This window comes from Mus caroli, unplaced genomic scaffold, assembly GCF_978045245.1.
Source record: "Mus caroli unplaced genomic scaffold, Mus_caroli_1 scaffold_8, whole genome shotgun sequence".
Taxonomy (NCBI): Eukaryota; Metazoa; Chordata; class Mammalia; order Rodentia; family Muridae; genus Mus; species Mus caroli.
Window position 1 is genome coordinate 73,763,121 of NW_028227263.1, and position 13,441 is coordinate 73,776,561.

The following is a 13,441-nucleotide window of genomic DNA, read 5'->3' on the forward strand; positions in this document are numbered from 1 at the left end:
CCTTGAGGAGGGACCCAACATTTCAATCACAATAATTAATTTTCTTATAAGCTAACTGAAATGCCCACTAGGCAGTTTGACTGTCTTTGGATGATACTTGAGATTCTAGTAGTGGAATATAATGAGTGAAGGGGCCAGAAGGTCATACCCCAAGTCTCCTTAGCAATGTGAGGTTACCACCCCTGGCTCTTGGTCTCCATGGAAGGACCACCCTCCCACCCCCCACCCCCCACCCCCCACCCCCCAGCCCAGGGCTCAGCACCAAAGCAGAAACACCATCTGAGACTAGTATGGCTGGTTTCATGCTTTTGTTGCTGGTGTCTCCATCTGGAAGATAACAAATGCTCAATAAATGGTTGTTGAATTCTGCTATTGGGATCAGTTACATATGGAAAATGATGGACACTGGGAGGTGTTCGCCTCCGGTCCAATTAGAGTCAGGCGGGTTCTGGTGGCTTCGTCTCTGTGTCCTGCTGGGCTCCTCTCCCTCCTCGGAGGTAGGCAGTCACAGGATAGACTGAGCTTGCCCTCTGCTGCCCAGCTGGGGTCTGACTAGGGCTTTATTTGTCTAGCTCCTGCCTGAGGCTGCAGGAGCTCTGGAACTAACAAACCATCTCCCCACACACCTGCCATCTTCTCACAGGGCTTTTGTGGCAAAGTGAGAAGTTTGGAAAGCGTGTATCTGTCTCCATGGGCTTGGCCATTTATTTCCCCATACTTTTCTAATGCGATTGGTAGTAGCAGCATTATGTGTGCTGGTATGGTGAGTTGAAACACTCACATGACACATGCCAATTAACTCAAAGGTCCATCAGTAAGCAGTGGAGTGGGCCAAAGACCTATTCAGAGCGTAGGATATATACATGCCTTTTTTTTCTTTTCCCCACAACAGTGCACAAAAAGGTCACTCAATTGTACAGAGGCATTTAAGAAGCTACTATTTAAGTTCTGGTACAGCACTAAAGGGGGACATCTAAAACTATCTGTAGCCAGGAGTGTGGACATACTCTTTTAGTCCCGGGCAGGCAGATCTCTTGCGTTTGAGGACAGTCCACTCTACAGAGTGTGTTTCAGGACAGCCAGGACCCCACAGAGAAACCCTGTCTCACAACAACACACTAACAAAATATAAAATAAAGTTATTTTTTTCTCACTTATCTTTATTTGTCAACCAAAAGAATGGAATTCAGAAGCCTGTGTTCGGTTTCAGACCTGGGACATGGGACTGAGGTGCCCATTTGCCCATTTTACTTGTCAAAGCAGACCTGGCCTTCCAGGTTCTCCCAGCATCCCTCAGTTCCTACCTGGCATACCTTGGCCCCAATCTTGAACTTTCCAGCCCAGGGGCTGGGCTGCTTTTCAACTAAGAGGCTCTTCCCTATATAATTCAAACATTTTGTTCTCTCCAGCTCTCTCTTCTCCTCTCTGTGAGTGAGCCCTTTCTTTTTCTCTTCTTCCCCTGCCACCTTCCCCTATGGCAATATCCCTGGTTTCCATCCTTGGATCCTCCCTGGCTGGGCGGGAGAGCAGCTTCCCAATAAACCTGCCTTTAATATAATCTGATTTGAACTGGCTCATCTCACAGGTAGAGAAATAACCTATCAGCCTGTAGGGCTACACAGTAGTCAGAGGGCCAGCCTGAGCTGCATGAAATCCTATGTCAAAAAAGGAGAGATTACACCAAATTTAAGGCTCATAATTGTTCTACTTGAAATCGTAGAATTGGGCAGAATTTCATTTCATAAATGGTGGGAGCGAGCAAAGAAAGTCTCTGTAGGTAGACAGGGGCTGAAGGGCAGCAGGGTAACTGACTGGTTCCCATGGAATTCCTGCTTTGGTAAGGACTGAAGCAGGGGAACCCACATTAGACCTATTTGAAGCAGACTGTTAGGGAAGCTTGGGTATGGTCTCTCTCCTGACTCCTCTGGAAGTCAGATTAGCTTCAGCTAGTGATTCAGAACATTAGCATGAGTTGGGGCTGAGAATTCAAGCTCAGTGGGGTAGAGTGATGGACATGCTCAGAACCTTGCCGCTGCTCTCTAGTACCACATAAACTAGATGTGGTGGGGCAAAGCCCACCTAGGCTAGAGAGACTCTGTCTAAAAGAAAACCTAAAAGGACAGAAATAGAATTTTACTATGAGTAGTTCAGTTAACATTTTTTTAAGAGGCTCCAGAGTGGTGACTTTTGCCAGTAATCCCAGAAAGGAATATTGTCATGAGTTCGAGGTGGAACAAAATAGAAGCTAAGGTTAGAAACCAGCTATCTTTCACCAAGCCAGACATTAAAAAGATTTGGAAAAACAAAAATTTGCCTTCTCTCCTGCTCTGAAAATTACTTTCCATAAAAAGCTATTTATGTAACACACAGTTACAAAAATGGTTATTTCTAAGCAACGTAAATGTTTAAAAATTTCACATGTACATGTATTTATCTGGGACGGGGTATCGCATAACTCAGGATTCCTCCAAACCTGATAATATATAGTTGAGGATGGCCCTGGGCTTCTGAGCTTCGTGCTTCTACTTGCCTAGAGCTGAGAATGCTATACATTCACCAGCTAGCCTAACTGCAAGCACCTTCAAGGTTGTTTTCCACAGAGGTAGTTTGGACGGATGTAGCAATTAAGTAAAAACCCTTTGGAGTTCCAGATTATTATTACTTTCAATGGATATAAAGAGTACGGTCCGCTGTCGGAAGTTCTGAACTGTTAATCCAAAATAGGCACGTAGCATCTTAGAAATCCACCCGCTATGCTAGCAAAATGTAGACAGTCAAAGAGTGGCGGGTGTGGGTGGACTGTAAGGCTAGAGAAACATTCAAGGGTTGTGAGGGGCGAGGCAAGTACAGTTATTTCTGTTAAGCTCTGCAAGTAGTCTTTTCAGCGGAAATAGGCAGTGTTTGTGACACAGCTGCCCCACCTTTCAATACGTAAACAAAAGAAATTGCCACACACAAGTCATCTGGCATGAGAATCAGACCTGCTGATCTCAGCCTTCTATAGCAGTGGCTGGCTGGAAGGATGTGTATGTTCTATGGATGAGTCACAAAGAACGTGTTAGTGAAAAGGAGGGTGGAACAGCCATGACTGGTGGTGCAATGTTAGGCATATATGTTAAAGATACTCTTAAAGCCATCCATTTTGCAAGAACACAAGCAGCAGCAGTGGTCTTTGGCATCGTTCCGCTGTGGCAAACTCCACAAGCGGGATGGCCCTAGACAAAGAATTTATCTTCCCTCTCACAGCTCTGGAGGCTGGAAATCCATCCAGTTGGAGGTGTGGACACAGCTAGTTCCTTCAGGAGGTTCTGGAGGTGAACTGATGTCTCTCTCTCCTAGCTTGAAGTGGTTTATCTTAATTGTAGGACTTTCCACCCTAACCTCTGCTTTCATTCCCTCCCCCCCACCTCGTCCTCCGCTTTCACATGTAAATTATTCTCTTTTTATTAGGCCAACAGCCATTGGATTTAGGGCCTACCTTCAACCAATGCTACCCAATCCTAGCTTGAGTGTTTTTTTAAAGGCTCTGTTTCCCAGGCTCCAAGGTAGCTCTGAGCTTTTGAGGATGCACTACCCACTCTCCACACAAGTCTATATATCAAACCCGTGTTAGAGTTGGTTATGCAGGGCTGGAAGGGTGTGCTGAGGCACACAGGCGTCAGCAAACAAACAAACAACAAAAAAAAAGAGATGGGTCATGATGGGACTAAGGACTTTGTAAACCCAGGAACAGCCATCCTTGGATCTAGATATAGAAGAACAGCAGAAGTTTCTAGAACAAAACCAAACCGAAAAGATGCATGGTTTCTCTGGAGAACTGTTTTGTGTGCACGTGTACTCAAGCGTGCAGGGGCACATATGTAGTACGTCAATCATTAAGTGTTATCTATTTCAAACCTCATGAGTATAACTATAATGTCTGCTGCGTATACATGATGTCTAGTGTCTGCAGAGGCTCCTGGAAGAAAGTATCAGATTCCTAAACTAGAAGGATAGGAGTTGTAAGGGTGCTGGGTACTAAACCTGGCTCCTCTGTAGAAGAGCCAGTACTCTTTAAACATTGAGCCATCTCTCTAGCCCTTCCTCCTCTTTCTGCCTTTTTCTTTTTGAGAAAGGGTTTCTCATTGGCCTGGAACTCACCAAGCAGGCCAGGATGGCTGTCCAGCGAGCCCCAGGGATCTACCTTCCCAGTGTAGATATTACCGTGGAGCACCATCAGGGCTGGCTTTTCAATGGGGGGTATTGGGGGTTGAACTCAGGTTCTCATGCTTGCAAGGCAAGCACCTTACTGAGCCGTTTTTCCCAGATCCTTCTGGGGATTCTTCAGTCACAGTCTGGCCTTTCAGTATGTTTGGAGCTAGAATTTATAGGAAACATTCCAAAGGAGCCAAAGCAGAAACTTGAGTTTAAAATAATGCCTCCCCTATGCCAGTGCCTGGCAAATACAGAAGTGGATGCTTACAGTCATCTATAACATGGACACAGGGCCCCTAAAGAAGGAGCTAGAGAAAGTACCCAAGGAGCTGAAGGGGTCAGCAACCCTATAGGAGGAACAACAATATCCCCCCCGCCCCCCCTTGAATTGTGTCTCTAGTTGCATGTGTAGCAGAGATGGCCTAGGTGGCCATCAATGGGATGAGAGGCCTTCCGAGGATCATATGCCCCAGTACAGGGGAGTGCCAGGGCCAGGAAGTGGGAGTGGGTGGGTTGGGGAGTGGGGTGGAGGGGGGGAGGGTATAGGGGACTTTCAGGATAGCATTTGAGATGTGTCAGAGAGATTACAAGGGAATACTCTTCGGTCTGGATTTTATACCTGAAGTGTTAGTGCACAGAATGCTTGAAGGCACGTGGCAAAACACAATTTTACAAATAAATTGCTCAGGGACGCTCATTCTTCAAGCAATATTAATATCAGGAAAAGTAATGCTCCTGAACAAAAAGATTTCACCAGAAGGAAAGCTTGGCTTAAATCAGAAGCTGGTTAATGTTAGTCACTAAGTGCATTAAAAGAGAAAGACATGATTATAATAATAAATGTGAGAGATTCACGGTGTGCAATCTTTTTTCCCTCTCTTCTTTCATATTTTATTTCACACTCAGTCATTCTGCTTCCGTTGAGATTTTTTTTTTCTCTCAACATGATAAAATACAAGATGAAGCAAAAACTATCATATTGGAGTTGGATATGACATCCCAACAGAAAGAGATTCCTAATAGTGGTCGCAAGAGTCAGAGACTCACTAGTGCTCAGAGTCAGGAGTCCCATAAAAATCCTGAGCTAATAGCTATAATATAAACACAGAGGATCTGGTGCGCACCTAAACAGGCCCTGTGCATGCTAAGGATCCTTAAGCAAATGAAGAGCAGATATATATATATTTTTTAACTTGCTAAAGGCAATTCCAAAGATAACCCATAGACAGTCTCCCCATGAAAACCCATTAGAACTGTTTAACAGGGAGGAACAAGATTGCTTGCCCTGGCAACACCTTTTAAAACATTTTGTTGAACTCTCAGTCAAAGAAACAAATTAGATGATCAATGACTGTCACAGCTTGGACATGGAGATCTGTGTTGAGAATCCAAAAGAGCTACAGGAAATCATGAAAATAATAATTGATGCTACTCTGAAAGGAACACATGAAACGAAACTGCGTTTATATGCAACCATTAGGGCATAATAAAATGATAGGGGGCGGCACCTGAGGAATAAATCAGGTGATAAAGACTTGCATATCAGATTTTAAACATGTATTATGTGTACATGGGTGTTTATATTTCTATATGTCTATGTACCACATGTGTGCCTGGTGTCTGCAGAGGCTAGGAGGTTAGCATTGAATCCCCTGGGACTTGAATGACAGATGGTTGTGAGCTGCCCCGTGCTGGGAATTGTGGAAGAACAGCCTGTGCTCTTAACCTCTGACCATCACTCCAGCTCCATCATTTAGACTTTTAAAGAAGACCTAAATAAATGAAAAGGCAAACCACGTTTATAGACAGAGCAAGTGAATGCCACTGAGGGGTCCACAGTCCTCAAACTCATGTATGCAGTTTTAATTAGGCTTATCTTTACACCAACATAAAGTAGTTCTAAAGCTTTCGTGGAAAAGCAAGGCGCTGAGCACATTGGGCTCATAGTGCCCTTGAAGAAAACTCCAAGCCAATGTATGTATGAGCATACTGTACTTTGAAAGGTGCCTTTTAAACCATCCATTTCTTGAACAAAGATTCATCGAATGCTTATTATGTGCCACAGCATACAGTGGTGAAAATAATGAGCACATCTCCTGAGATTTGCAGATAATCACACAGACAAACATTTTCAAGTCCCACTTTGTGCTTAGGAGGAAAGGCAGCAGGACATGAAAGAATATTATCAGAGCTGAGTGCATTTCCCAAGAAAGCTGGGACTTAGGGAACCATGAAGCAGAGGTGAAACGGAGGTGGAGGCTGGGGGATGATGGTGATGGAGGACTAAGGAGGTGTAAAATGCTCACTATACATTAGGACAACCCAGTGGAAATAGATGGAACCTCCTGTGACAGGGTTATGGAATTTCTGTGCATTATAGATGGCCAGGGTTGGTGGTCGTGTCTGTGGTTCCTCTAGGTTTGGTGTTTCTACCAAGTAGCCTTCCCTCACCCATGATTTCTATAGAGAATGCCTTTTCCTATCATGTTTCTAAGCTTCTCTTAGCCAAGCATATAATGAAAAAGTATATAGTTTCTTACTCTGTTTATAGTATCTTGGAAAATGATGGAAGGGATCATAGAGGAGGCTGGAGTAAAGACAAGAGATTTAGACACAGAAAGATGAGGACTACAAGATGATTCAGTGTCAAGGTATTTATCTCACAAGCCTGGTGACACAAGTTCAATCTCTGGGACTCACATGAAGGTGGATGGAGGCAACTGAACTCACAAGGTTGCACAAGGTTGTCCTCTGACCACCATATATATATATATATATATATATATATATATATATATATATATATATAGTAGCATACACCCATACATGCACATATACACCTATAGCATGCATATACAACACACACACAAAAAAATCAAAACATGTTCCTAGCCAGGCTGGGGTTGGGGGGCTCTGGGAGAACCCCATCAATGCTGAGTTTGGAATCAGAACTGTGACCCATTATGTACTTTCAGTGGATGGAAATAGACGGAGCTGCTGCACTGGTCTCCCTCCCTCCAAGGCTGTGGCTAAAGGAAGAGAAGACGACTGTGGATTTGGAATCTGGACACCAGGGCTCACCGCAGAACATATCACTACAGCGCACAGGTGTTGCTCTGTGCCTCAGTGTCTTTATTCTCCACACAGGGCACCAAATTATCCAGTGCTTGATATATGATGTAGGCACTGCATGTCACACTTAACTAGGCTGAAGAACTGGGCTGCTTTCCCATGGTGGCAAAAGCTCTAGACTTGGAATTAAAGGCGTAGTTCCTAGGTCCACCTTGATCATGATTGGTTGTTTGATCTAAAAACCCACTTGATAACTATATTGTCTCGTTAGCATTAAACTATGAACTTCTATGTGCCAAGAGTTACATGAAGCATATTGCTGTTAGGAGTAAATTCTTCACCTTCAGTTGATAGGAAATGAGATAGCTAAGTTCCATTGTAGAAAAGTATCACTCTTACACCAAAATCTGAAGTTCTACCGACTATGGGTGTGGCATGTGGGGAAAAAGGTCTTTGCAGATATAATGAAGGATTTCCAGATGACATCATCCCGGATGTACAAAGGAGTGCGAGATTGACACATGAAGACAAAACACAAGGTGGTTACATGAAGGCAAGGCAGGGATTAGTCACCAACCAAAACACATCAGAGCTACCAGAGCATTCAAAGAAAGGTGTGGGCCAGATACTCCTGTGGAGCCTTGAAGTGGGGGCAACGATACCAACATCTCTCTTTAGACTTCTGTGAGACAAGGGGTTTCTGTTATTTTAAGTCATCCTGACTGTGGTATTGGTTGCAGTAGTCACTGGAGACTATGCTCATGGCTTCCAGGCAATGATCAGCAAGTTAGAATGTTAGATTTTTCCAGTTCCACATCCATAGTGATGATACCATAGGGACACTTAGAATCCCCACCCCCCCTCACATAAACAACTAAATTCTTTAACCCCAGGTCATTTCCAGGGCAAATACAAAGATGAGGCGCATTCAAGTCTTGTACTAGAGTGCATCAGGCTTGATGCCAGTGGGCTCTGGGGACATTACGTCTCTAAGACTTCTTAGATGATGTTGATGAATAGCCCCACTTGATTTATTACAGTAGATAATGAAGTGATGCATGTAAGAGGAATGATAAAAGTAGCAAGTAAGACTTGACCACAAAACATACTAGCTCAGGTATCAAGTGGGGAGGACATGGCAGAGTCCCACCACTGTGACGAACACAGACAACAGCCAGTGGGCTGAGATTGCAGAGAGCCAAAGTGAACCTTGGTCAGTGTTTACAGACATGCGTGGGGCTGTTCTCTTAGAGACTTATGATAGTGGACCGAAACAGGGAAGCCTAAAGCTCATTGGTGTTGAGAAGAGATAAAAGACATCCACAGGTGAAAGATATTGATGTGGTGCCCAGTGGACTGCAGTTCCTAGGTAGGTTCACTGGGACCCATTCAGCAAGTGAGGAGAAGGGAATCATTGGCAGATAGATGGTCTGAGGATGGAATCTGGGAAGATCAGAGATGCCTAGAGGTGAATTATCATCAATGGCTATTTGTTCTTCATTATTGAACAAGAAGTGCCAGGGAGCCATCTTACAGGGCACCAGTGTATTCATCCATTTTCAGTTCCTGAACCAAAATACTTTTTTCTAAGTGATAGACAAAGAGATTTATTTAGCTCATCATTTTAGAAGTCTAGGAACATGGTGCTGCCCTCTGCTTGGTTCTGGTGAGACACCTTTGGTTAGTTGACACCATGGGCATGGAATTACGGCAGAAAAATGTGGGAGAGGGATAAGTCACATGGTGAGACTGGACACTAGAGCAGTAGGAATTCTCTGGAGAAGGCAGAATACTCTGGTACATAATCATGCATTTATGGTAAAGTTTCTTGACACCTTGCCATACTAAGTATGAAACTTCCAGTACATGAACACTTACAGGACATGCTGAAGCTATATGCCAGATCCAGGCAGTAGATCCAGGTGACACAGTTAGAAAAAATAGTGGGAAAGGATGGGAGAGGAGAGACAAGGGGTCTTAGGAGAGAGAGAGAGAGGAGTGGGTGACAAAGCCCTTTGCAGAACAAAGCCCTCCCAAGTAGCAGGGTCACTTGGAGGCTTATGAAATAGGTCACAGCAGCTTGCTCTCAGGACAATGGTAAGGAGGCAACATGACTGCATAGATGCTTCACTGTTCTGATACAACCCTGTATAGATGGACTTCATGTGCTGCCAGACAGGTTATTTTAGAACAGTCCAGCATATTTCAGGATGATCTAGAGGTTAACTTTTGAGCACACAAGACCTAGTGAATTCAGTCAGAATCATAGAAGGGGTGTGGGGGCTGGTCCTATTTCCCATCATAAGAACAAAACTGCCTAAGAGACACTCACTCACCTTGCTCACCACTTTGGGTGCCATGTTGAGCATTTCCTGTGCCTCCATGCCATAGTGGGAACAAGAGCTGTATGAGAGGGCAGCTAGTTTCTGCTTTAACTTTCTACCACTGGTGAGGCTGACAGGAAGACAGAAGTGATGATCCCAGCCAACTGGCTACCTGGTGGTAGGGATGGCCATCAAGGCTGCGTCAAGCTACCGCTGAGGCTGGCATCTTGACTCCTTGTCTGACCAGAGGTCCCCAGGCTTCAATACTGGCGAAAACCCCTGGGATTCTGTCTATCCAACCAGCTCTCTTTACCAAGGAGAGAACTGTGGCCTATAGAGGGGTGTGCATAGTCTGTCAGAAAGTTTCACATTGATAGCAAGCTTCAAAGTTGGGACAGGATATCTGGAGCAACCCCCCCCCCAATCTTTCTCTTTCTTCTTTAATTTGGGTACTGGGGGATTCTGGCTCGCCATCTGCTTCCATCACTGAGAAAACCTCAGGCTCTCCATTTCCCTCAGTGTAAACTGGAGTCCTGGAGATGGACTTCAGCCTGGCTCAGGTGGTGTTATCAGGATTAATTACATGGCTGGGCAGAGGCTGAGCTCTTCCCTAGGATAAAAGGCTGCTTAAAAAGACACTATTAATGGTATTTTTTAAAAGCTTTTTGGATTCATCAGTAACCAGATCTCTTTAGGATGATATTAAAAAATAAATATAGAAAATGATTAAAAGTTTAAGCTCCAATTGTTGCTGCCATTTTCCTGGACAGCATATGAAATGTTGAATTTTCCATATAAATGCTCATAGAAGAAACAGAATACCAAGGCTACAGGGGCAATTTTAAAACTTTATTATTAAACTTTAACCTTTAACTTTAACCTGGCAAATCAATTTTCTGAAACTGGAGCACGCAGTTTGTCATAAGTCAAATCAGCTGCCCTCTAAAATATGTGTAAATATATATGTGTGTGTGTGTGTGTGTGTTTATCTGAAGAAGAATCAGTTTGAGATGGTACTTGTCTCACTACATAATTACCCAACCAGAACAAGCTTTGGGGCAGCAGATGTGCACCCAAGTACAAAAGGAATGAAATTCTATTTGAAAAATCTGAACATCTTCTGAGATACTTGTTCATATATTTTCCTTTTAGAAATTTATGCGTATGGGCATTTTGCCTGCATGTATATGCCTGGTGCCTGCAGAGGCCAGAAGAAGGGGGTCAGATGCCTTGGAACTGGAGTCAGAGGGTTGGGAAATGGAACCTGAGTCCTCTGGAGGAGCGGTAAGAGCTCCTAACTGCTGATCCTTCTTTCCAGTCCACTCTCTATTTTTACGATGGAAATAAGCCTTGAAAATGTAAAGAAGTTAAAGCCAAATTGTATTCTTGTACTGAATCATGTTGCACAAAACCATTGAGTCTCTATTTACTTAGACGGGACTCACTCTCCAGTACTAGAGGATCAGGAACTTGCTAGGTAGAGACCAGGCTGGCCTGCAACTCATGGAGATCCACTTCTGCTTCTGCCTCTCAATTGATGAGAATGAAAAGCGCATCCAATGCCCACTTTCCTTGAATTTTTTTTTAATGCCTACTTCCAGAGGTCTAGAGTCTTGGGATGGGGCATTTCATGATACAATACAATAGAGGGAAGGTTGTTCTGAGCACTTCATGGTTCCAGCCATGATCTCAATGTGGACCCAGGTGACCCCAAGAATTCTGTGTGTTGGAGGTGTAATATGGCAGGTGTGTGGTCAACTGTCCCTCAAGAGCCTTCCCTTACTCTTGCTGTCCCCAGGACCTTGTACTGGCCTCGTGCTTAGGTGCAAGGGGTGAACAGGTGCATACTGAGGCATTCTTTGGCACATATTCAGGTTCCTTCCTCTCTAAGAGGGCCTGTCAATGATGTGGGCCAGAGTTTGAGCTGCTCTCATTTCTTCATGTCTGACCTTAGGAAACAGATGAATATGTATCAAAGTTCACTTCTTGGACTATGCAAAATGACCCGGTAGCAGCTGGATGAGGGTGACTTTCCAGGGTTGTTATAGAAAGTTTCTCAACTCTTAGGGACCATAACCCGCTTGAAGCAGCTCAAGAACCTCTACGAGCCATTGGCTGGCCCCACACAAGCTCTTGAGTGTTCATCCCCTCAGGTGGGAGCAGGGGGAACCTCTTCCTGGAATTGCTGATTTCTGTGTTACAGCCCTCCCGGGAATCCCATTTGTCTGGCGGTTTGCTTGCCTGCGCGGTTCAAGAATAGCTTTGGCCTCATCTTTTATTTTCTTTTTTGAAATTGCTGTGGACTTGAAAAAAAAAAGCAATTAGCCTTGGAAGTCTGTTGGAAGAAACAAAGCTTTTTATTTAAGATGAGCTTCAATTGAGCATAGAAGTCAAGAATTCTTACCAAGACCGATATTGGAAAAGACATACACCAGTGATTTTATTTCCTTATTACTGTTTGCATTGGAGTTAAAACTCTTTCCAATGAAGAGTCTGCATGTCGGATAAAAATTATGGGACACTTCCGAGATTAACAGCCTTAATATGGTCCGCCGAGATGCAGGGAGTGGTTTTTCATCAATATTCTTGTCGATACAAATATCCTGGCTTCTAGGACAAAATCACCTGGGCTGGGAGAGTAATTTGATCTTCGAGCGACTTGAATCAATGTGCTTCTGTCAAGCACATACTTCCAATGTTTCGGTAGGTCTGTTGTAGTGCAAGTTTCCTTCCTCTGCCAATATGCTGAGCTGGTATCATTAGTTTCCACAGGTGGGACAGGGCTGCCAGCCGGCCTCTCAGGGTTGCTCTCCAGCACACTGGGAACTGGAAAGGATAGAATTTCACGAGTCTTTGCAGCCAGCTGCAGAGCACCTGGGGCAATGTTTGTGCCCACCGGGGTGACCACCCTCCGACAGTGAGCGCCCCCCCCACGTTGCAGCGGAGGGCTCAGTTGTCTGAGGTTTACTTTGGATGCATTTTTAATTATATTGGTTGGCACACACGGGGAAGGCTGAGCCAGCCCTGAAACATCCCTGAACCACACAGATATTCCCTCTGGAGAAACTTCTGGGAATGTACTGCGCTGAAGATCCTGCTGGCTGGCTGGCTGGCTGGCAGTGGTGGTCCATATTCTGTTCCTGAATCAGAGGAAAGAAGATTTAAGATGTATTGCCCTGTGTCCTTATTTGGGTCACCCTGAAGCCTTTCTGGGCATCCTTTCAAGCTATAGAATTTTTTCACATCAAGTGTTCCGGCTGTCTTCAGCCATTCCTCCATCAGTCCTTGGTAGGCTGAGCAAATTAAAGTATATATTTAAGTTTATATTGCAAAGAGACACACAAGAAGCAAGGTTGAAGCTGTGCAGCATACAAGGCTTGTTTGTGCACAATGTACGCCCATATTGCAAATCCACAGAGCAATGATTGAGCCTAGAGCCCAGCAGGATCCTCTGGGCCCCTATGCATCGTCTCTGTCTTCCGATTGTTCTGCCAATGGCAGGGAGGTGGCTGTCTGTCCCCAGTCTGTAATGCTTCCTGCATCATTAAGACTCAGCCTGAACTCTGGACTCAGCGAGTCCAAGGCAAGGAGTTTTTGTACTTTGGGTATTGGGTGGGCATTGACTACTTTATTCCAGTGCATTTTTTTTTTTGAGCTCTTCTGAGGACAGAGACTTTGAGTTGGCTCCAGAACTCCTGGCTCTGTGTCAAGCATGTGGAACCTGTCCCGGGTGCCTCTGGGTAGTGAGCTCTAGCTCAAGCTAGAGCACAGCTCAAGCACAGCTCAAGCTGGCTATTCTCTGCACTTTTGTTGATGAAACTCATTGCAGGGCTTGTATATACTCCAGTTGG

The 13,441-nt window shown here is 44.6% G+C and overlaps 1 long non-coding RNA gene across 1 annotated transcript in view; it reads left to right on the forward strand.

The window, feature by feature from the left end:
* Window positions 1-12,056, forward strand: part of LOC115031542 (uncharacterized) — a 123,460-nt gene extending 111,404 nt beyond the window's left edge. The window contains exons 5-6 of the long non-coding RNA XR_003837200.2: window positions 7,170-7,302; window positions 10,743-12,056. This is a non-coding gene — a long non-coding RNA (uncharacterized LOC115031542). The remainder of the gene's footprint in view (window positions 1-7,169; window positions 7,303-10,742) is intronic.
* Window positions 12,057-13,441: the final 1,385 nt, after the last annotated feature.